General features: G+C 37.1%; 1 pseudogene; it reads left to right on the top strand.

Annotated features, from left to right (window-relative positions):
* Window positions 1-1837: 1837 nt before the first annotated feature.
* LOC143606605 (uncharacterized) lies at window positions 1838-2640 on the top strand (annotated as a pseudogene).
* Window positions 2641-26544: the final 23904 nt, after the last annotated feature.

Here is a 26544-nt window from a genome sequence, read left to right as displayed (position 1 = left end):
TTGTTTGTGTGCTAACGGTTTTATAGTAATTGATTGCTTACTCTTTTGTCAGTCACTCATTTTGTGGTCATCAACAATTAGGATTAAATTCTTTTCGTCATTGACCCGTTTATCATTAGCCATATTATTGATTTTGTGTTTCAAAACCTAAAACTTATAATCAAATAGATTTTCATTAAGCTATGTCAATTGTTCGAATTAAGTTCTGACGTTCAACATTGCCAATCATTAAGTCCTTTCGTTTACATATTTTAACAAGGAATTGTCTAAAGAAGTTTATCAATTTTCTAACTTGCTTCAAAACCTGAACCCTGGAGTTTGGTTATTTCATATTATTGTTTTACAAACTACTTATATTAACCGCTTAACATCGTCTGTCCACCTTAATTATTTAATAATAAAATATGAGTTTTACTTGCACCTTTCACTGATTTCTTGTGGAGACGACCTTACTTACATGTACTAGTTATAGGTATTTAAGCTTATAAATACTTGTTTTTTATCATAGCACGACATCTACATCAGACTCGAAATTCGAACTGACAATCTTATACAAGATCTAGCTAAAATAATTTATTAACAATATCCACTTAAAGTAATATAAATGAAGATTAAACTTGAATCTCCATCAGAAAACTCAAGTCTTCCAATTAGGCCATAATTGAGGGGTTATAGAGGTTTTAATAGAAAGAGATTTAAGGTGTTTTATGTATTCCATACTCTATATTATAAAGAAAATATGTGATTAGAAGCTTCCATATAAATGATCTAATGAATGATTATGGCGTTCGTTTGACTATGATATCTACTTACCTTTTAGTACATATAGAATATAGACGTGTGCGATTTTGCTTTTGTGTGGTTTCATGAAAACAAAATTTTTAGACAATCTAATGTGCCTATGGTTTTAGACAATGTTTCATAAATCGCCTCAAACTGGTTATAACCGGATTTTTTTACAAAATACATAGGCTCAATATTTTAGGTCGGTTTACTAAACTATTGAACCGGCTATTTTTTTCTAAACTACCAATTTAAACTATTAAACCGGTTTTAACCCATAAGATTTTTTTGACAATTTGCAGCCCACAATTACAAAAGAAACTTTTACCCTAACTATTATAACCGAAGACAGTTCCCATTCTCTTCTTCCTGGTAACCTACGACTGAAGCTTACAAGTAAAGAATATTGAGTAAAAAAATATGTTATTTTGATCGTAGATTAACTTTGTTTGCAAATTGAGTGTTTTTGGATTTTTTTATTAAAAGATTGACTTTAGCACTATTGTTTAATATTGATTTATGTACTTTTAGGTTATTTTTTAAGTTGAAATTTCATTTATATGAAATTCCTTGATAAATCATTCAACTCAATTGAACCCCGGTACAACCCAGTTTAACTGATTGTACTATTTTTAACTCAACCCGTTAAAAAATCCAATTTTTAAAATATTGGTTCTAGAAAGAACCTAAAATAAACACATGTATGCATTATCATTATCATTATCATTGATAACTGTGATCCACCAAATCAAATTTAAAAACATGAAGAAAAAACAAAGTCTAGAATTATAAATAACTTCGAATTGACCAAGCAACTACACAACATATTGTGGATTTGGTGATCATATGTGGATTGCCATTTACCTAGTACCATAATCATATATAGGAGCTAACAAACATTAACTAACATGTGATCATGTTGCAAATCAACCTTTAATCTGTTAACCATTAAAAGTCAAAGTAGTTGACTAGTCAATTTCCTTACCACTTTAAGCCTTCAAACAAGAGCAAACCCAACCTAGCTCTCTGACTCTCTACCAACATATGAAGTGAAAGCAAAGAAAACTCACACCCATCGCCTTATCATAATAAGCCAACACTTACTCCCTTCACCCTCATTTCCACCATTATGGAAACCAAAACCCTCCCCGAAAACCGACCGCCCGTCGTGGCCTACAGTGCCAATGTAGACACATCCAGGGCTTTTCGGTCGGTGAAAGAAGCCGTAGAGATATTCGGGGAGCAGTTTCTGACCGGCGCAATCTTCTTACCGTCACCTAAACCGCCTTTTACGTTACCGAAACAAGAAACACCGTCATGTAAGTCCACGGAAAGCTCTCAAACATCATGGAAATCATGCTCACCACCCAGGGAAATCCAAGAACCGCCATTGTTGCTTGTTAACTCCTTGAGAAAGCTCGAGTTGGAACTAGAGGAAACGAAGAAAGAGTTGAAGTTATTGAAGGAGAGGGAGTCGGAAACCGAGGTGGCGTTGGGCGTCTTTAAACGCCGAGCTTCAGAAGAATAAGTTGAAGATCGAGACGGCCGAGAAGGCGGCATTGGACTTGGTTCCGGTGGTGAGTGGTGGTTGTGGAGAGAGAAAGATGATAAATAAGAAAGTGGTGAAGAAGAAGCCGATAATACCACTACTTGGAGAGTTGTTTTCAAAGAGAAAAGGAAAATCAATACTGTAATCAAGTAATAATAATGCATGCATGCATGCACACACATGAGTGATTAATATCGTTGGAATCATTGATTTTGTTGGATTTACGTGTGAATTAGATTGGTTTTAAACTTTTAATTTGAATTAGTTTTGGAGTTAAAGAATTTAAACAAGAAAAAACAAGAAGAATGGGGTGACGCTTGGTATCTAACGAATGCTAGCTAGCTTACTTCTTTTTTGTTCGTTTGTTTGTTTTTTAAATCAATAATGGTGAAATTTTAATGTTTGATGTTTATTTGGCTCTACATATTCATTTAATGTTTAGTACGATAAATCCTGTGTGATACACATATATGGTTAAAAAGTTAAAACAAAAGAGTTAAATTTAATAATATAAATAATAACATATTGATTTATAAGATATAAATAATTTTCTAAAGTACATAAATTAGTAATAATAATTTGTATTTGTATTTTAAAAGAAATCAAAATGGAATGTTGTGAATATATACCAATTAAAAAAAAGAAAAGGATAACATCAATTCAACATAATTCAGTATATAAGCCATAAACATTTTAAAAATAAAGTTTTCATTTTATCATTTATGAAGGGGAAATTAAAAAAATGGAAACATATACACCTGGTAATGTATGTGTAGGGTCTAATTGAATGACATGTGAAATTGTGTTGCTTTAGTAGTATAAGGTAGATTTGTAATTGTTTTGCGGAAACAAGCAATTTTAATTACCAACCTTTTGAACTCAATAAATGTTTTCAATATCTTGGAACTCTCACAAGTCACAGGTATATGGAAAAGAGGTGTGTTCTAAGAAAGGATTTTCTTGACCTCCATTACCCAACAATTAGCAAGTATTGATGAAGGGATAAATGAGACTTAGGACCTATCCAAATATGTTTTAATAGTGGTGAGTTTTATTTTTTTAAACGATTGTGACAATTGTCACGTCACACAAACATAAACCTCCTAGTGTTTACTCGTAATACTCATCTTGCCTAGCTTGTATAAATGTGAATTCTTTTTATCATTCTTGATATTTGGTTGAAGTCCTTGAATGTAAAATAATCGGCTTAAAAGATTATTGGGATTTTAAGGAAGTTTATGGGTAGATGAAACATTCACTGAAAAGTCTTTGGAAGAGGTCTATCTCTCTATCTCTGAAATAACCGTAATTTTTTTTCAAATATACAAAATTTATTATATGTAATAATAATAAATATTACACAAATGTATATACACATGTTAAAAATTATTTTATTATATTAAAAGTTCGCTTTTCTTTTTCTATCAATGACATGTTTGTAGAAAACAAAAAAGTTTCCTTAACTCTCTCTCTCTCTCTTTTTTTTTTACTTCGGCTTCCACCCGTATTGGTTGGTGGGGGGGGGGGGTTGTCAAATTTTATGACGGGCGATCGAGACTAGATCATATATTTGAAGAAAAAAGTATTCCATGGAGTAGCTGCCCCTTTTCGAACCACCTAGGTCCGCCTCTAATCTATACTATCATTTTGTCGGTAGTGACACACTTATATAGGGTTCTGTTAAATATACCAAAAGTATACCAAAGTCATTAATGATGTTTGATTCCAAGAAGCTTTTTTGCTCAATTTCCAAATTTCACAAAATTCAATGACATAACTTTGGTGAACCAATCATGAACACATCTCCCAAAAATTCAACTTTTAATTATTAAGTGTATTATTTATTTTTTTATTAACTAATATATTATTAACTTTTTATTATTAAGTTTTTTATTAACTTTTTATTATTAGGTGCATAATTTATTCTTATTATTATTAACTTATGTACACATGTTTTTATTAACTTTTTATTATTAACTTATATATACATGTTTTTATTAACTTTTTTATTATTAGGTGTATCATTTATTCTTTTTTATTAACTTATATATACACATTTTTTATTAACTTTTTATTATTAAGTGTATTATCTATTCTTTTTATTAATTTTTAGGTGTTCGGGTCCCATGAAGAATTGATGAATTGGGTACAAAACTTGGCACGCTCTCTTGGTGTTGTCGTCGTCACTAAAAGATCGAACAAATATCCTAATGGGTTCGTGTATAAAGTTGTAATCATGTGTGATCGTGGCGGAAAATATAAATTTAAGGATTCAAGTAAAGTTTCTGGCACAAAAAAAAACTGACTGCCCATTCGAATTAGAAGGGAAATATTCAATAGAAGACTAGTAATAATTCATAATTGTATAATAAAATATTTAATATACTATTATTAATACTAGTATTGCAAAAAACTAATTACAATAGTCTTTAAAAAACCTAATTAAAAAATAGATATTAGTAGTTTAAATAATTATTATGTAATGATTAGTAGTTATATTTAAATAAAATAGAATAAAAATGATGATTGATATGATTAGTAGTTGATTGAATGATTAGTAGTTGATTAATAGGGTTGACTTGGTATACCAAATAAAAACTTTTGGTATATTTAAAGCCCCCCCTTATATAAATACAAGCTTATCGTTGCTAACAAATAATGAAATCTAAACCATATTAATTATATATATGGTCAACTTATAAAAGATAACACTTTATTAAGTAAATAATAAAATTATAAATACATCTTTCAATAATAACGCTTACATATTTTTAATAATTCCTTATAGAAGTTGATTAAACCTTTTAAACGACTAAAATGCAATTTGATTCTTATTGCTCCCACAACTCAACATAAGCAATATCATCAATCATATTCTCTTCGACCGGATCCTCCACATGCCAGCACAACATCATCTCATACTCAAATGTTAATCCTGGAAACGTGCTAGCCATTTCAACAATATTTTGGCTTACCCAATAATCAAGATCTTGCATTTGCTTGTCATGATCAAAAAGTACTCGAGGTTCATGATCAAAATATAAATAGGACGAGCCACCATTGTTTTCATTGACGGGTAGCACATCAATTTCTATCATTGGCGTTTGACCCATGTCATCATCATCGTTCATAATTTCAATTAAATCTCTAAGAAGCCCGTCATCTAATTCCATGTTTTCTAGTAGGTCTTCAAAATCATCTGTTAACGACACCATGGCTTTATGCAAAATAAAAGAGTTTGATAACTTTGTTGTTTCTAATATGAAAGCTAGGTTGAAGGGATGTATGATGTGAATGAAAAATGTGTCATAAGTAGATACACAATTGATAAAAACATATACCTAAACTTACTTCAAGTTGATAAACAAACACGTTATGACTCGTCGGTATCAACCAAAAAGACATGGTACTAATGTTATCAAGACCCAAATTTCCAATTTTGTTTAATAGTGAACGTGGTGCATCTCTTTAAAGTAAAATAGAAAGTATCATCTAGAGATCAATTTCCTCGCGACCATACCATAAACATGCAAGATTTCTTGTTTAATTCGGTAAATACAACTAATAAGAAATTGCACATGTGGTTATTTAAATAGATATGTTTTTAAAATTAGTTATGGAAGTTTTTGGATACATGTGTATATCATCTCCATATGATTAGATTAACGTTTAAAGGCATTTCGATTCCCATCATATAAACATGTTAATTAAAATTTTGAATACCATTCGGGAATTAGGCAGATGGAATGCTGACAAGATCATTATATAAAGTGGATGAGTGATATTAAGAGTTAGGCCAGTTGTTCACGTGGTGATAAAGGTAGCATATGCTTGCACATGTTGCATTTCTACACATCTTACTTGACAAACACATGTTCTTTTGGGCGTAGCCAGCCTTAGGGGAATGGGTTCGGTCGAACCCGTACAAAATTTTGTTTTAATGTTATATATTAGTGTATTTTGACATCGAACCCGTAGAAAACCCAAATATAAGTGGTAAACAGTCGGTCTTTTGTCCCTCAAAAATTTTCGAACCCGTAGGAAAAAATTTCTGGCTACGCCACTGCATGTTCTTTTAAACGTAAATTTTATCAAATAATTCAACCAAAAACTGAAGAGCGGAATAAATAAAAAGATGGCAATATGATTTTTGAATCAAAGATGGAGGATAAGCTTCTAGCGTGGAGGAGAGATGTGGGAGAGAGAAGATATTGTATGTGGGAGATACTAGCAGGTTTTATGAGAGGAGGAGGAGGAGAAAACAGTGAGTATTAGCGATGCTTGTTGATATATTTAGTTGAATTTTTATTATAATTAGAGATAAGTTAGCATCACTATAATTAATGTAGACTTGTCTCATTAGTTTTAAATTATGCAGTTAAATTAGCTGATATCATTTTTGTTGATATATTTTGTGTAAAACGCTTGAATCGTCAAACGGTTGTAACGGGTGTAACATCACGAAAATTTCGAGTCAATAATATCAAATTTTCCAAAGCTAAGAGACCAATTCTGCCAAATTCCAAACCCCAAGGGTTAAAATGTAAATTCTGATTCTTTGGCATATCGCGATACGCGACGGCCTTAGGATTAAGGTCACCGCGTATCGCGATGACCCTTCTGACAAATTGTGACACGTGTGCCATATGGCAACCGGTGGCATTATGTGTTGCCACGTGTCACCACGTGGCAGACAGATTGCCACGTGCCACCACGCCTGCCATGTGTCGCCACGTGGCAGGTCTACGTGATGACTGTCCAGGGCTACGTCGCGATACGCGGCGGGCTAGCTAATGGGCCATGGGCCCATGGATCTGCCTATAAATTGAGGCCATCGGCCTCTCACTTCCCACACACCAAATCAGCCTCTCATATCTCTCTCAAGTACCCCTCCTCTCTCTCTAGAATTTCCTCGATAAACGTGCCACGCCGAACCTTGATTTTCATGCCCATTACCTCGATAATCGTGCCACCTCACAAATGACGTTCCAACAACAAAATTGGTGCCATCTCGACGTTCCGACGATTGCCTCGTAAAGCGTGCCGATGTATGAAGGAGTGATGGTATCTCGATAAGCGTGCTAAAGAAAGGAGTGTTGAAAAAGAAAGAGACGTCGAAGTGCTGCTCGATTGTCTAGGGTTTGATAAGCCAAAAAAGGTAGGCATAATGCTTGAATAGAATAATAATAAAATATTATAAAAGGCTTAACACCCTAAGTCGAGGTTATACTCGCTTGATACCTCAATAAACAAAAGAAATATATAACAAAGAAAAGAAAAGAAAGAAATATTAACGTATATATATGTGTGAATATATAATTCTTTGTTATGAATATTATTTAAGTAATAATGAGTATTCTTAAATAATAAAGAAAAGAAAGTATACGTTTCTTAAAGAAGAAGAAACGTTGGGTTTAATAAAATAAGTATAACTATAGGTTATCTTATAAAAAAAGAAAGAAATTACTTTTTAACTAAAGGTTTTAAAGTAAGAGAATATATATAATCGAGGTGACGATTATAAACAAGACTAAAGGTCTTAAGCCGGATTGTATATCCGACTAACAAAAAGTTATATTCGTATTATAGGTGCAAGATAGCAAGGGAAAGACCCTCGGACGGTGTTTGAAGCCGATCCAAATTGAAAAGGTGAATACGCCCCAACTTTACAAACTTGTTTTCAAACGAAGTAAACATGTTATATGAAAAAGTTTACATGAGACTATGTGTCTTTAAAACATTTATAAACAAGAGTAAAAACGCTTGCCTTCAGGCTATAGTATACGTTTGTCTGGATCCTTACATATGTGGTAAAAGCGGTGGACACATCGCACCACACTTGTTTATAGTACACTCGCCTGCGGGGAGTAATGACCATGTGTATATTTATGGTACCTAAGTAATGTCGAACGCTGCGGTGTTTGCTGAGGTTCTAAGAGTAGAGACTTGAGTTTATAAATTGTATTGTTTTAACTTGATTATTCCTAAGCCACGATGGGCCGGACCTAAGTTATGTCTCGAGGGGTAATCAAGTAAAGAAAAATATTTTCGCGTCAGCATATTCACCAGCATTCGTTGCTGACGTATTTTATAACATTTTGCAGGTAACCAAGATTAGGGCTTGAAGAACGAAGTGCTCAAGATAATCCGATGACTCGGATATTTTGTTTAATTTGAATATTAAATTAATGGTGGTTTTGTAAATTATAAACAAGTAAACTTAAATGAGACTTTTGTCTCATCTTTTGTAATGTAAATATTTATAACTTTAATCCACATGTTTTATAAGACTTCCGCTATTAACTCGTAACTCTGATTTACTTACAAATGTGGTACCAACTGTTGGTCGCACTCCTAGGCCTAAGATGGGGGTGTGACACGGGGCCAAGTGTTAGGGTACGAAATGGGAATATTGAAAGTAGCTCAGGCAATTCGATCCGACTTATTACATACAAACTAAGTAAACATAAAAATAAAATAAACTATATACACCACTAACTTCTTTTTCATCACTCCATACTTTGAACAATGAATCTCAGATTTGTTTTTTTTTAAATCAACATTCTAATAAACATAATACTAAATACTTCATAGCAATTACCAAAACAACGATACAATTACAAAGAAATAACCTACTAAGCCAAATCGTCTCGCAAATGTAACAATGGGGTTGATTGATAAACAATAAGTCCAATAATGGCTTCTAAAGGAACCACCCCCCGCCCCCTCTCGTCACCCACGCTCATATGTATAATGTATGAGGCCCAACCCCCAAAACCTATACTCGCACTTATCCAGATGAGGCTATACCTAAATGCCTCTATCATTTTTGTACTCATGCCAAACTAAGGTCTCGAACACATTCATTACACAAGTTCTAACAAGAAAGGTCACAATTCTATCCTCAAATAGTACCAACAATGAAAACCTGTGGTATAAAGTTCCAACCTGAAATTTGTTACCGGCATGTTACGTGAAATAAATAACCAAAAACATGTCACCCTTGGTTGAAAATCTATAATCATTTCTTTAAAACTTGACAACACTCACACAAGGGAAACATGGACATGAAAAATGAACTTTATCTCAACATATCTTTTGAACCACAAACAAAAATTTTTCTCAAAACTTTCTCCACATCCCCACACTTGGGATACATTGTCCCCAATGTATGGGTTTGGCACATTTTTTTTATTTTTAATTAAAAATTCACACCCCCATCGGACCCCAACCCTTTAATCAATATCGCACATGCACCACCCAAAACAAAAAAAATACAAAAAAAATATTCACCAATATACAAACTAGGACAAGAAAGCACCTGATTAGTAAACGCGGCTGAGATGGTCCGAATATGGATGTCATCATATCCGAAAATTCACCAAATCCAAAAGCTCCTTGTTCACCACGACCTTGTTCACCTCCTTGTCGTTGTTGTGAGGCACCTTGACTTGAACCTTGATTGGGATCCACCCACATTGAGTGATGCAATGGTGGCGTCGGGTATGACACATTACCATCACAAGGGGGCAATGTAATGTAGTCCACAATTGGCGGGTCCGCCACAACCGGTTGCCCCGCATGCCATGCATCATGCATCCTCCTATACCGATTATCAATGTACCAGTTGTTCATCTCATTCTCAAAGGCATAAACATTAGTTCGGTTCCATAATTATTGGTGGTCATAGTTTTTCTTTAACGCCCTTTCCATACTTGCACCCATGAATGTTTGTTGATTGAATATGGCTTGGGAAGATTTAGACAAATTCCCAAATGTAGGTGGTCGTTGTCGTTCTAACACCTCTTGTATGGTCCCTTGGTAGGCCCAACTTGAATCATACGTCCTTTGTGCATAGTCAAACACACTTCCCACATAACTTGACTGACCTTTCATCCCAAATCGGTCCCGCTTGATCCGCATCCATATGAGCTACATTCGGATCATCTTGGTAAGCGTCATCACCACTTACTTCGTCCTCACTTTCGGATTCATCATCTTCACCCGTATGCAATTATCTTGCATCAACATTTAGATTGTGTGTATACCCAACCAGCCCCAAACGTGTAATGTCGAATGGTTGAACTTTTTGTACGAGCCATTATCGTCTTCACCAATTTCCCCACACATCTTTAACAACGCAGTGATCAATCGACACTGATATATGATTTCCTGGTCCACACTATTTCGGCTTATCCATGTATTACTCATCACCAAAAAAACGGTATGAAATAAGCGGTGATCCATGTAATAGCGTGTATAAGATTGGTACCTCGGGATATCGTACCTCAATCCTATCACTCCAACGCGGAATGATATTATGGACGCTTATCATCAACATCAACTTTGCTTCCATCTTCAGATTTTTTCGATACAGCTTCCTGGCGTATGTTCCAGGCAAAAACAAATAATCCACATTGGTTGCTTCTCAGGCGCCAAATACAAATCTTCCAAATGCGGGAACGTATACCGGTTGTTCGGCTTTCTATCAAATTTCGCAACCCGTCTCAAGCTATCAAATGAAATTTCCACCTCAATCCCGTTCACAATACCAATTAATTTATTCTTTGATGGATTACTACATGTAACACGTCTTAAGGTAGCAACACATTCTTGTATCTCTATATCAAACAAGTTAGTTGACTCATTATCATAACACTTCAAGGCAGTTTCCCAACCAAACGCACGAAATTTATCAGTAACCCCAAACGGACCAAAATCCGTTTCCCGCACTTCTTTTTCTCAGATGAACGCCTCTTTCTTCTACACTAAAGAGTTCATTTGTTCATGGAACAATTCCGGTTGCCATTCCCTATGTTGGTTTGCCAAAGACCCCGAGTTCCAAGTTGGTTTCTCCCCTCTATGATCTTCTTCCTCCTCTTCTATATCCGGCTGAAGTATTAATCTTCTCCTTTTTTGTTGTTCAGCCTGATTACTTGAAGACCACCCAACTGGTTCCTTTCCTTTTCGACCCATTCTGAAAACACAACAACCAACAACCAAGGAACAAGTTATTCTCTTTTCAACCTTAAACATCCCCACAATTGCTTGACACTATGGTTCTAGATGCAAATTAAACATATTATTCAACTTTTTCAAAAGAATTTGAGCATTATGTCCATTAGATAACCAAAAATATGCTCAACGATATGCTTGAACCAATACTTGACATCTATAACCATATCAGTAAACAATTCAAGCAAGTGTGGATATAAAATAATTATGAACAACTTACAATTTCCTTGAAATATACCTTCAAGAATGAAAAGAATACACATACCTTGGGGTTGTAGAAGATGAAGATGACTAAAGCTTTAATATAAGCCAAAACCCCCAAATAATCCCAAAAATTTTCGGACCAAGTTGTCCCAAATCGACCACCTAAACATAATATTTTTCACAATGAAATTACACAATTGGATCCTTGCGAAATTCTAGTCAAAATAGCCCCGAAAATTGATTTATTTGGTTAAGAGATGAAGAAATTGTGATGGTTTGAAGTAGGAAGTTAGGGTTTAAGTTTGGGAGAGATAAGAAGGATGATGGTAGAATGTGTGGTAGAATGGAGAAAATCCCATCTTGTGGTTTAAAATAATTGTGATGTTTTTTTTTATTAAACCAACAAAGCTGCGCCCTGCTTTGTAAGCTACGATGGCCTCTGGGCTAGAAACTTCACCGTAGGACAATTTTAGTCTGGCGTCGAGTTTTTATTGTAGGCTACGGTGGGACTTGCATTTTTTTCAATATATTTGTTTTATTGATCTAAAAACACATATTATATTAAAAAACCATAAAATTACCTAAAAAAGCAAATTAACCAATCCCCCCATGAAAAATCCGAGTTGTCTCCAACACGGCAAAGAAAGTCGTTAGAATTTCCCCACACTTGAGTCGAACGCACTCCAAGACGAGAACGATAATTTTTGAAAACAAATTAAACTAAACTAAACTAAAATATACAACATACCTTGGCCTCTTAGATTGTTTCCACATCCGGTGAGCGTTAAAAGTAACTCACCGTATCCACATGGAGCATATTGATGTCTTTTCCTTCCAAGTAATGCCTAAGTCTTTGTCCATTCGCCACTTGCTTTGTTTGGTCTTGAACATATTCTATCTCCACATCACCAAACCGACCCACACTTGTGATGATATATGGACCCATCCACTTACTTTTTAGCTTACCCGGGAAACAACTTCAACCTTGAATTATACAACCGCACCTTTTGACCCACTTCAAAAGTCCTTTTCCTCAACTTTGCATCATGGACCTTTTTTAGTTTGTCTTTATATGCGGAAGCACATTCACATTCATATGATTCATCCCGGATCTCCTCAATCTCATCCAATTTCAACTTTCTAAATTCACCTGCTTCCTTATAATCCGCGTTCACATTCTTGATCACCCATATACTAATTGTCACACCCTCAAATTTCGACTAACGAAGTTTTACCGCGAGACGTGTGACATACCAGGATCAAGCTCATTTGTTATACAAAACATCCCATTCAAAATATTCAAAATATTATCTAATTCTCAATCAAACATGAGAAAACTAAAACCAAACCATACAATTTAAAGTTTTTCAGAAGCGTAAAGTAAATGGTTTAAAATAATAAACCTAGTGCTCAAACATGCACAACCCATCAAATATAAACAATGTGAAATAAAAGTTCATGCGTCAACTGTGACTCCTGACATATGCAATGCAACCCGCTCCTTAGCACATCTAGCAACCTGGGCAAGTATAAATACTCAAGGGTCAACACGAGTTTGGTGAGTTCAAAAGTTGTAGTAAAAGGTAGTATATATAGTATATGTAGTATACGTAGCATAAGTAGTATATGTGTAAGTAGATCTAGCACTTTTCAAATATACCATGGTAGCTAACCCATTTAAAAGCTTCTAGACGTTTGAACCGAAGCTGACTATATGTATGCCTTCTTACCAGGTCTATCACCAACACTGGCGTATAAAAGTTAGGTAAATATAACACCCGTTTTACGACATCCCAGCCATGCTAGCGCGACTAGCCCGAGTGGGGTTTGTCAAACCCAATAGTACTACTCCATATAACCCAGCGATCCCATCCTATCGGTTCAAGGTAACATAAGGAATTTGAGTGATATAAGGGCATCTAGTATAAACTTGTGGTCTATAAAAAACTACATAAATCCAAAACAAGTCGCTGCGTTTTCATCCAGAAAACCAGTATGTAAGTATATCCATGTTTTCTCCCCGAAAACAAGTATAGGAAATGTTGTATCCAGAAAACATGTAAGGAAAATGTTTTGTGTTTTCAATCCAGAAAAGTAGTATGCGAAAATTGTTGTGTTTTCAATCCAGAAAACAAGTATACAAAAATAGTTTTTTTTTTGTTTTCAATCCCTGGAAAACAAGTATACAAAAATAGTTTTGTGTTTTCTCTTCAGAAAAAAAATAGAAAAAGCATGAACTCACCTGGTGTCGCGTGTAACAGACTTTTCTCAAAACCAAAAGGATGCACTTGACTCGCTAGCCGTTACCTAGTACAAGTGTTTAAGTTTTGAGAATGTGTTCAACAACACACGACTCTAAAACCCAAGTACGAACTCACACATAAACACAAACTTGACACGGCCACTCGTTGGTGATAATAAGTAATGGCAAGTGTGCCAAAAAGTCCAACATGTATCCACATATCATATAATGGCAAAACAACCAAATATTCATCATACAACTCAACTTATGATCATTCAGTTCACGAGATAGATTATGGTATGTACAAACTGATTTTATTCACTTAGCAAAACTTAAGGATAAATGTTATAGAATTTACCACAGTAGAATATATGAATTAGGTTTCTCAAAATATTTTTATTATATTTTATCACGCATACAAAACTCTCAATAATTCAATCTTTGCAGATATATACCAACAGTTCAACAGATTGCGCAACAAAAAGTAGTTTCATGGTTCTCTCAACTCATTAATCCAAATTGCGAAAGGCCAATTGGGTTGGCTTATAAACTAATAATACTAATTTTCAGAAGTGGAACTAACCCATTTGGTTTTGTCATTAGGGACTTATGGTGTCGGACAGACATGCTATAATATAACTTCCCTAATCAGCTTTCATATATATGTTTGTAAGATCATAAAAACCATTCAAAACTCATTTAAAAATTACAAAATTTACCTTTATGGAAACTAGACTCAGAATACTATGTCCAAACATCAAGAATAGATCAATAATAATTATTTAACATCGAGTTACCGACCAATCAATAAACGAGAACGAATCTGTTAGCAAACTGTTGCCATCAAAATTCAAACCCTAACATATTTACGGCATCTCTAGGGTTTCAATTCATCAATTAACATTATAATAATCAAAATTACAGTGAACATCTAGGGTTTATCAAGAACTCATCAATTTATAAAATTGACACCTAAAACTTACAAATTAACATTAGGAACCATGTGAATTACTCAAAGACACCACCATTTACATGAATCAAGATTCCAATGAAGATGAATTAGGGCTTGGCTTTAAATTTGAAACATGAGAGAGGGAGAGCAGATGTCGATGGGTTTAGGGGTGGGATTAGAGTTTGATTATTTTATTAATATTATATTTAAATATATTTACAAGAATGACCCTTTGTAAAATGAGTTTTGGCTTTAAACGAACTTTTTAACATCAAACCGGGTTATAACAAATCGTTATAACTAAAACTATAACCAAAGTCTATAAAACCAAGCCACGTTATTTCTTAAATATTATTCTTGTAAAAGCTAAAATCATATAAGTTACGCGCAATCGTTCGCAATTTCATGAAACAAGCTGTGAACTAAATATATAATCATGTAGCATGTAATTTCAGACATATAATATTATAAACATATTCTCGAGATATTATTTTCATATAATAACTAATAACATGTTAAGAGAGAATAATGTACTAAATAATATAACACATAAAATCATCTAGCACTTAGCAATTATATCCGAGTTACTTAACATATCTGATTCAACATTGATCACCAACGTGTACTGACGAACTCATGTGTGTGACTCGTAATTGACTCGTGTAAATGTTATGCATGACCTTTAAGATAACGGAGTTTGGGTTAACGAAGTTAACGTGAAAATGCGGGGTGTCACACTAACCGATAAGGAGTTGTTCCAATTGGAGTTTTGTAGACGGTCCGATATGCCCACAATGCATCATCTAACTTGGCTGACCAATCTTTCCTATCAACCCGCACCGTCTTCATCAAAATTTCTTATATTTGCCGGTTGGACACTTCGACTTGTCCACTCGTTTGCGGATGATAAGGAGTAGTGATCCGGTGATTCACATTGTATCTTTTTAAAAGCTTCCCAAAGTTTAAATTAATGCGACCCACCATCGCTAATAATAACCCGCGGGATACGAAACCGAGCAAAGATGTTTGCTTGAATGAATTATCAAACCACCGAATGATCATTAGTTCTCATAGCTACCACTTTCACCCACTTGGACACATAATCGACCGCAATGAAAATATATAAAATTCCATTTGAGTTTGGGAATGGCCCATGAAGTCATGCCCTATACATCAAAAATCTCTATCACCAAAATCGTTTGCAATGACATTTCATTCCTCTTCGAGATACTACCCATCTTTTGGATATTTATACAATTTCGGGCATACTCACTTACATCCTTGAAAATGGTGGGCCAATAAAACCCACATTAAAGAACCATGTAGTCCGTTTTCCGACCACTAAAATGACCCTTACACGCCGATGCATGTGCATGAGTCAACACCTCCAAAACCTCGAAATTGGGAATACACCTCCGTATCACTTGATCCGAACCAATCTTGAAAAGGTCCGGTTCATCCCAAATATATTGTTTCACTTGGGCCATGAACCGTTGCCTTCTTTTCTTCACCCATTGACTTGGAATAGACCCCGTGGCTAAATAATTCACAAAATGGGCATACCACGGTGCAGTTGACACAACTAACAATTGTTCGTCGGGAAACTGTTTGTTTATCTCCATCAGGTCATCAACACCTTACAATGGGATTCGTGATAAGTGATCCGCCACTACATTTTCACACTCTTTTTTTATACCGCACCTCCAAATCAAACTCTTGCAAAAGAAATATCCACCGAATTAAACACTCTTTTGCATCCTTCTTCTCCATCAAATACTGAACCGCACTATGGTTCGAATAAATGATCACCTTGCTTCCCCAAATATACGACGGAACTTATCCAAAGCATACACCACCACAAGTAATTCTTTTTCGGTGGTGGCGTAATGAAGTTGTGCTTCAGATAATGTTTTACTCGGATAATAAATTACCACCGGCTTCTTATCTATCAGTTGACCCAAAACCGCTCCAAAGGTATTATCACTAGCATCACACATAATATCGAAAGGCTTTGTCCAATCCGGTTGTTGCAAAATGGGAGCTTTCACCAATTCTTCCTTAAAAACATTAAATGCTTGCAAACAATCATTAGTAAAATCAAGAGGAGCATATTTTGACAACAAATTATATAAAGGTTTAGTGATCACACTAAAACCCTTAATAAATTTCCTATAGAAACCTGCATGCCTCAAAAATGACCTTACCACTTTAATGTTTTTCGGTGGAGATAAAGATGATATTACCTGAATTTTTTCCTTATCCACCTCCATTCTCCTTTCCTAAATAACATGCCCCAACACAATACCCTCTTGCACCATGAAATGACTTTTCTCCCAACTTAAAACCATATTTGTCCCAACACATAGCCGCCTTGTTCATCTTCTACACCTTTAAAAATTCTTGCTCTTGAAATTCATCCAAATTGGAGGCAATAATGACCTGTAATGTTTCATTATCTCCCAAAAACGCATACTTCAAATGACTAGGCAAGTCTTTCAACTCCAGTTTCGGTGGACATTCCAAAGAAGATTTTGTATCCGAGTTGATTTCGGCCGATAAACTTTCAATTTGATGAGTCCACGGCGGTTGTCCCTCTTGTGCCGCCAACACCTCTCATTTTTTCTCTTCTATCCTCAAAGCACAAAGGTGTAATTGTTCAGAAAAATCATAAACACATGCTTCCAAAGCATCTTCCTCATAATCATGCGGTCACACATGTCAACTAAATCTGCTATAAAACACTCATCACCACATAAAGAATTAGAATAGTTAGCAGACACATTTAATCTCATCTTTCTATTTCCAAAAGCTGTATCAACCGTACCCTATCGACAATCAATAATAACATGGGCGATGTTTAAAAATGGTCGACCCAATATAACATTTTGTTGTTGAGTCGATTCACCCGATGAATAATCCAAAACTAAAAAGTAAACCGGATAGTAAAATTCATCCAATTTTACTATCACATCCCGCACAATCCCTCGGGGGAGTTTATGAGACAAATCGGCTAAAAAAACCGTTGTCTCAACCCGTTTTAATAGACCAAAATCATATTGGTCATATAAACCGCCCAGAAGAATACTCACTCGGGCTCCAAGATCTAACAACGCCTTTGACATTTGAAAATCACCAACTTGAATATTTATTAAAGGCGTTCCCGGATCTTGGAGCTTAGGAGGAAGATCACCTTTCAAAATCGCACATACCCGCTCGGTAAAATCAACCCGTTTAGGCACTTTTGTTGCCTCTTTAATGGACCAAAATCTATTGGTCATATAAACCGCCCGGAAGAATACTCACTCTGGCTCCAAGATCTAACAACGCCCTTGACATTTGAAAATCACCAACTTGAATATTTATTAAAGGCGTTCCCGGATCTTGGAGCTTAGGAGGAAGATCTCCTTTTAAAACCACATTTACCCGCTTGGTCAAATCAACCCGTTTAGGCACTTTTGTTGCTTCTTTTGGGTACACAATTCATTTAAAAATTTAGCATAAGCGAGTACTTACTTAATTGCCTCAAGTAAAGGTAAATTTACATTTACTTGTTTAAAAACCTCCCACATTTCTTATTTTTGAGGACCCCCTCTTGAAATTATATATTTCTTACCCGGGTCAACTAAAGCCGAAGGAAATGGGACTTGAATTAATCCAACACCCACTAACCAAACCTGGTGATAAATCAGTTTTATATTTTTACCACTTCTTAAAACACTAACATGGTTAATAGGAACATTACGAAAAGAGCTATGGGAAGGATTACCTTGGTGTCGCTTGGTAATTGACCTTTGTTTTTCTTTATGTCCGACACTTCGGCTGCAAGTTGAACCATTTGGGTGGTCAATGATTGAATGGCTTTGTCACAGACTTCATATTTTTGCATGCGATCTTCATCTAGTTGATTTCTCTTTTGCAGGTCTTGTTGCATCATCTTAAGCATATCCATGACTTCATTCCCACTTGAAGAACTTTGACCCAAAGACCCACTCTGACCACTACCCGTTTGTTGGAATAGATTTTGAAAACCTTGATTGTTCCTACCTTGAAAATTCCCTTGATTGTTGTATTGTTTGCGCGGAACATAATTTCCTTGATTCCCTTGGAAATTCGGAGTGGATTGAGTTGCCGGATTCCCATAATGAAAATTTGGATGATTTATCAACCCGGGGTGGTAAGTGTTTGAGTTCATGTTATAATTTATACCACCTCCCCCATGACCTTGAATTGCATTCACCTCCTCCACTTGTTCTTGTCCCACCATACAAACATCTGATGCATAACCCATTTCATTAAAATTCATACAAACATCAATTACTTGATTCGTGGTTTGCACTCCTCCATCTTCTACGACATGTACTTGGGGTCTTCCAATTGCCGGCCTTGCTCTTATTGCGGTTTGAGCCTTTCTTTTTGATGTAACTGACATTTTCTCCAAAAACGCCCAATCATCTTGCTCATAATTAGTACCAAATGTACCATTTGTAATCGACATCATATCCCACTCATCTTTCGTATTCAACCCCTCATGAAAAGCATTCAACAACTCCCAAAGAGCAATACCATGGTGAGGATAATTCTTGATCATCATGTTAAATCGTTCAAATTCTTCATGAAACATCTCACCCGATTATTGTTGAAAAGTTCTCAAACTCCTTCTTGCATCATTAGTCTTTTGTGCCGTGAAAAAATCTTCTAAAAACCTTTGTTTCATCTCGGCCCAGTATAAATTGATGCGGAAGGCAATGTGTAAAACCATCTTTTCACCTTATCTTCCGAAGAAAATTGAAAAATGACCAACTTAACTTCATCCGAGGAAAAACCTTGATCCCCAATCGTGTTGCAAATGGAGTCATATGCCTCCAAATGAAAAAAAGGTTATTCCGTTGCTAAACCCTTATACTTTGGTAGACTTTGGAGTGAATTGGTTCTAACCTCAAATGTTCTTCCTTGTTGATTTTGAGGAATAACCACCGGAGATGGAAATGAGCTTCAATTCCCTTTACCATTTCTCTTGCACGTCTTCTTGATACCCACAATGGTACTCTTGGTTGACCCATTTGCTTATACATGGGCCTTGGAGGTGCATATTGTTGAAATTGTGGTTCTTGTTGTTGCCCTTGTGGAGGAAGGTGTAGGGGGAACTTGTTGTTGTATAACCGGTGGTGGTTGTTGAACTTTCTGTTGAGCACCCAATTCTGGTTGTTGCCTTTGAGCATATGCATAGTTCCCTTGATTCACCCTTTGATTTACATCACCTCCCATGTAATAATGTCACCCCCTAACCTACGGCGGAAATGCCGGGGCGAGGGCTGATTGTCCACAACTCTCAAGGTACTATCGTGCAAGTTGATAAATGACAATATCTATTTCATTCATTTAAATAAAACAGTTACAGTTAAGTAAATCAATTATAAAGAAATTACAACAATAATCAATTAAGTTTGTATCCTAAAATGGCATCTCTACGTGATCTTCATCTTGCTAAACAACCAAGCTAATAACCTGCAAATGCGTATCAAATATATTTTTGTCAACAACACATGTTGAGTGAGTAAAACACCAGTTTAAGACACAACAATAATAATATATAATAAAGAAAGAAAGATGCAAACTGTTCATGTGAGAATAAAAAGTTAAACCATAGCATATAAACAGTTAACCAAACCATAAAGAAAGGTCTAAACCGTTGCCATGTGAATGGGTATTGGTTACCAATAATGAGATTTCGGTGAAACCATTGTCAATGAGTCGGACACCGGCCACTACGACGGTCGTATGATCATACTAGACTGAGAATATGTTGGACCTCTCCGAAATGTATTAAGATAAAGCAAGTAAGAAAATAGCAAGTTAGGCATAAACTGATATACACACAAGGATTAAACAGTTGCGGTTTTGAATACTAGATACTAGATAAATACTGTAAATACACATATGTCCCTAAAAGGATTTAAAATAAGTAAAAAGGGGAGTGATTACTCACCTGATCAGAGGAACAATATATAAGTGATGATGTGATAGAGATGAACCCTTCAGGATATACCGTCAAGGGTTCCTATTTAAATAATATGAATTAATTATTAATGATATAACATACTTTAATGAATTAAGATGTCGATGTGATTTGAGTATGATTTGCAATTAGTACGTTGTTGATTGATCGATCTCTACGGTTATTATTATTGTGAAATCATTATTATTAGTTTAAATAAATAAACATGAGTTGAATAATAATATAATTATGTAAATAATATTTAACTAAATATAGCGCAATTATAAATGTGTACATATAAAAATATAACTTGTAATATATTAAATAATTAAATACCAACATTAATATATATATATATATATATATATATATATATATATATATATATATATATATATAATATATATATATATATTTATCATATAATATGTGTGACACCCGGTAAATTCCCAATCCCTTAAACCAAGTAATCAACCTAAATATTAGGTAATTATGTTATGTGCGCCCTGCGCGAGCGCGCCATGTTAGTCAGCGCGTGCATTTGTTATGTGCGCCCTGCGCGAGCGCGCCATGTTAGTCAGCGCGGGCATATTATGTGCGCCCTGCGCGAGCGCGCCATGTTAAGAACCTGCGTGGGCATATGTTATATGCGCCATGCGCGAGTGTATTGGTTTTATGTACCTTAACGTTATGTTGTCTAATGGGCTGACCATCCCGCATGATGCTAAGGCGGGTGCATCCTAAATCGTTTATGCGCGTGCGGGAGGGAACTAACCTCCCCGCATGGCGGGAACATTGAGAGCTAGTTTGTCTGAAGCTCCAAGATGGAATTGACTTCAACATAACTGATCACTATGTTGAAATACCAAGACCACCTGGAGAATCTACAAATGAAACTCAATGTCCCTAACTGCGAGAAGGTTACGTGCCTACCCGCAGCAAAGAAATGTCCTTCACGCAGAAAGCTATGCGCACCAAGTGATACGCGCAGAACACTTAGTCTATTCTCCAGACGTAAGGAGATTACTCCCGCCCAAAAGGAAACAGTAGCGTGTTTCAGAGATTTTCCACTTTTTACTGTACACTAACAAAAGTACCTGAAAAAGCACACTGTAACACGAAAAGTCAACTGTCAGCCACCCTATTCTCACCAACCCCAGACCTGCATGCCCTGACCAAATCAAATCAAAATCTTTTATCCACTACTCCACTTTTAAATAAATAATAATAATTTCCATACTTTATCATCATTACCCCTAGATATGAAAAGATTACAATCCCCTAAAGCAAGGGATTGTGTTCCCTTGAGTTTGCCTATAAATATGTAACCTAAATTATCACCCAAAACACACTTCAAAGAACTGCAAACTTGCACTAATCCTCTCCCAAGCATCCGTTGTTTTCATTTCCGATCCTGTTACTAGGTAAGCCGAGAATGTAACCTTGAGATCTACTTTCCAACCCTTATATTCTCCTATTTCTTGATCTTAATATATATACTTCTTGTTATTTAATCGTATTCTAGACCTTCAATTCCGAGGCCAACACCAAGAAAACCCGAATCTCGATTTAATCCCTTAACAAGAACCACAGGTGAGTCTCACAGCCCCTATTCTCGCTGTTTTCACTGTTTTTAAACTGCTTTCGGGGCGAGGGACACGTACTTAAATAATGTTTTATCATGGTATACTTACAAGCTATGCAAGCGATTATGTGTTTAAATTATATTTCATGATGAGCAATGCGAACGGTTATCTAAGGTTTTCGATGTATGGGCGCTAGAACTCGAGTAAGTGATCACTTTACCATTGGAACTCTAAGGGTAGGGACTGCTGGTTTGATCCACCCACTCGTAGGGGTCGCACCTCTTTGCATAGACGAGTGCCTAGTATGGTCATGGGGCAGTACTATGGGTTTGAGCCCGCTCGTAGGGGTCGCGCCTCTTTGCATGGACGAGCGCCTTGTTTTCCGGCACAACGTCCGCGCGTAACCCGCGGGACGGAATTAATGATTAGCTCGTAGGGGCAGCGCCTCTTTGCATAGACGAGCACGGTTTTTCAGAAATGTCCACGCGTAAACCGCGGGACGGCATTATATTATTTAGCTCGTAGTGGCAGCGCCACTTTGCATGGTCGAGCACACTTCCAGTAATGATCGCGCGTAGCCCGCGGAACGACTTTTATCAGAAATATGTGTCAGATCTATGTTTTCATACGGATTATCAAGTATATGTTTAGACATGAAATCATAAATGTGTTTCAATATGATTTTATCAAGACTATGATGCAATGCGATTTATCAAGTTACTAAAACTTGTGAACTCACTCAGTTTATACTGATTCAAATGTTTTTACGTGTCTTTCAGGAGATAACTAGGTAGCGCATGGAGTCACACTTAGAGCACCTCACGCTGAACATCTAAAACTAGCTTTTTGGAAGATTTTAGTTCTATCCCTTCGATGCGCGTGGTCGTTCCCGCCGCGCAAGGGGATATGGCGTGGAAATCTTCAACAGTTTTTATACTTGGATGTTTTTATGTAATTTTTAAACAATGTAATGTATTTGTATTAAACTTTTCATGCGCAATAAAAATCTTTGAATGTTTGCAATGGCCCGTGCTTAATTATCATCCCCACTCGCGCGCGCCCGGCTGTTTCCGTCGCTCAGGGCCGGGTGTGACAGATTGGTATCAGAGCCCTGGTTATAGCGAACTAGGAAAAGAAGTTTTAACCTAGACTATAACCGTTGGGGAATCACATGAAATATTTTTCAAAGAAAATATTTTCAAAAGAAACTATACACACACTTAGGAACACGGGTCACACAGTGTCTAGTAAATAATGATAACATTATGTGCTCAGAGTACATGCGCTAAGTTTGATATATTTTCATTCTCTTTTAAAGCGAGAATGCCTCCAACTAAAGCCAAAGGAATTACCATGACACCCGAGGAACTCGCGGAAATAATCGCGCAAGCAATCGCAACACATGAGGCCAGCAAGGCCGAATCAAGTCAGGGTCGTCAGAATGAGACCCCAGAACCTGAATCAGGAGCCTTGGACAAAGGATGCTCCTACAAGACATTCATGGCCTGTAAGCCTTGGCCATTCAAGGGTACCGAAGGGGCCATTGGGCTCTACAACTGGATTGACAAGATGGAGACAGTTCTCTCCATTAGCGGATGTAGTGAGAACCAGAAGGTCCTTTACGCGACCTGCATGTTCCAAGAAGCAGCTTCGTCTTGGTGGAAGCTTCAAACGAAAACTTTGGGGCGAGAAGTTGCTCTCCACAAGACCTGGGAGGAACTGAAGGAAATGATGATGAGAAAGTTCTGCTCTCGCGCAGAAATCCAGAGTCTACAACAGGAATTCTGGAACCACACCATGGTAGGAACGGATATCGACGCCTACAACAACCGGTTCAATGAGCTTTGCCAGTTGGTGCCAGACATGGCAAACACGGAGGAAAAGAAGATCGAGAGGTATATTTTTGGGTTACCTCCTGTTGTTAGGGTTCCGCTCAACGCCGCAGCGCCTCCAACTTTTGATGAGGCGGGGGTAGCGCGGGCCATCACCCTTATAAGGGATACGGTCCGTGCGGGTATGTTAACTACGCGCGGAATCGAGCAGCGAACCTCTGATCCCAAGAGGAAATGGAACTCTCACCACCGAGGGTCCGACTCCAAGCAGCCACCGTTCAAGAAGCAGGAGAGCGCAAGGACTTACGCGATTCAGGCCGCGGAGCCACCACGAAAAGGATACAGCGGGCCTCGCCCATGGTGCAACAAATGCAAGTATCACCACGAGGGTGAATGCGCAAGAATCGAATGCGCCAAATGTGGCAGACCAGAGCACAAGACGATGAATTGCCGTGTCAGAGAAGCTGGAGCAAGCGACAACTGCTACGCATGCGGGAAGCCAGGGCATTTTAGTCGGGATTGCCCGCAAAAGGGGAACCAAGCTCGCGGGAGAGCTTTTGTGATCGGCGCAGGCGAAGCTAAAGAAGAGCCGAATGTGGTAACCGGTACGTTTTTGCTTAACGGACATTTTGCATCTGTCTTATTTGATACTGGCGCTGACCTAAGTTTTATATCCGCTGAGTTTAAAAACTCCCTAGGCCTAGCAAGCAGTAGGCTAGACACGCCTTATACTATAGAACTAGCCAATGGTAGGCAGTTATGCGCGAATGAAAGAACTGAACAATGTATAATAGTCATGGGAGGTCACGGGTTCAATATTAATTTGTTGCCAATAGACTTGGGAAGTTTTGACATTGTGGTAGGTATGGATTGGTTAGTCGAGAACCACGCGGAAGTTATTTGCCATGAGAAGCAGGTTCGGATCCCACTGTTGAACGGAGAAACCTTGGTAATTCAAGGAGAAAGAAGGGGAGTTGCGACGAAACTGATTTCGTGCCTAAAGGCGCGTAAGTGCCTAAGGAAAGGGTGCTACGCCTTCCTGGCGCATGTCGTAGAGAAGAAAGGAGATGAGCGAAGAATTGAAGACTTACCAGTAGTGCGCGAATTTCCATAAGTTTTTCCTGAAGATTTGCCCGGATTACCGCCGCCGCGACAAGTCGAGTTTCGTATTGATTTGGTCCCAGGAGCTGCGCCAGTAGCTCGAGCGCCTTATCGATTAGCTCCATCCGAGATGCAAGAGCTATCCAATCAGTTACAGGAACTATTGGATAAGGGTTTCATACGCCCAAGCTTTTCACCTTGGGGAGCTCCAGTACTGTTTGTTAAGAAGAAGGATGGTTCGTTCAGAATGTGTATTGACTACAGGGAACTGAACAAGCTGACAGTCAAAAATCGGTACCCCTTACCGAGGATTGACGACTTATTTGACCAGTTGCAGGGATCCAGTTATTATTCGAAGATAGATCTACGGTCAGGATACCACCAACTTAGGGTCCATGAGGAAGATGTGCCGAAAACAGCCTTCCGAACTAGATACGGCCATTATGAGTTCTTAGTGATGCCTTTTGGGCTAACTAATGCGCCGGCTGTATTCATGGATCTGATGAACCGCGTGTGCAGATCATACTTGGACAAGTTTGTGATTGTGTTTATAGATGATATTCTGATTTACTCACGGACCAAGGCCGAGCATGAGCAACACCTGAGATTGATTTTGGAATTGTTGAGGAAAGAAAAGTTGTATGCGAAGTTTTCCAAGTGCGAGTTTTGGCTTAGAGAAGTTCACTTTCTCGGTCACGTTGTAAACGAGAAAGGAATACACGTTGATCCTTCCAAAGTCAAGGCCATCGAAAACTGGGGAGCGCTAAAAACCCCAACTGAGGTGAGGCAATTCCTAGGACTAGCTGGCTACTATCGACGCTTCATTGAGAACTTCTCCAAGATAGCTCTACCTCTGACCGCGCTAACTCAGAAAGACAAGAAGTTTGTTTGGGGCGAAAATCAGGAAGCAGCGTTTCAAATGTTGAAACAAAAATTATGTAGTGCGCCAATTTTGTCCCTGCCCGAAGGGACGGACGACATCGTCGTTTACTGCGACGCTTCACATCAAGGACTCGGATGTGTCCTTATGCAGCGAGACAAAGTCATAGCATATGCCTCGCGCCAACTCAAGCCCAATGAAAAGAACTACACAACGCATGATCTGGAACTTGGAGCGGTTGTCTTCGCGCTAAAGATTTGGCGCCATTACCTCTATGGTACAAAGTGTATAATCTTTACGGATCACAAGAGCCTTCAACATATATTTGATCAAAAGGATTTAAACATGAGGCAACGAAGATGGGTGGAGTTGTTGAATGATTATGATTGTGAAATTAAGTACCAC

The sequence above is a fragment of the Bidens hawaiensis genome, unplaced genomic scaffold, assembly GCF_021521415.1.
Source record: "Bidens hawaiensis isolate Kalapana, Puna unplaced genomic scaffold, B.hawaiensis_p1.1 tig00075829_1, whole genome shotgun sequence".
NCBI classification, from domain to species: domain Eukaryota; kingdom Viridiplantae; phylum Streptophyta; class Magnoliopsida; order Asterales; family Asteraceae; genus Bidens; species Bidens hawaiensis.
This window is presented reverse-complemented; position numbering and strand designations above follow the sequence as displayed.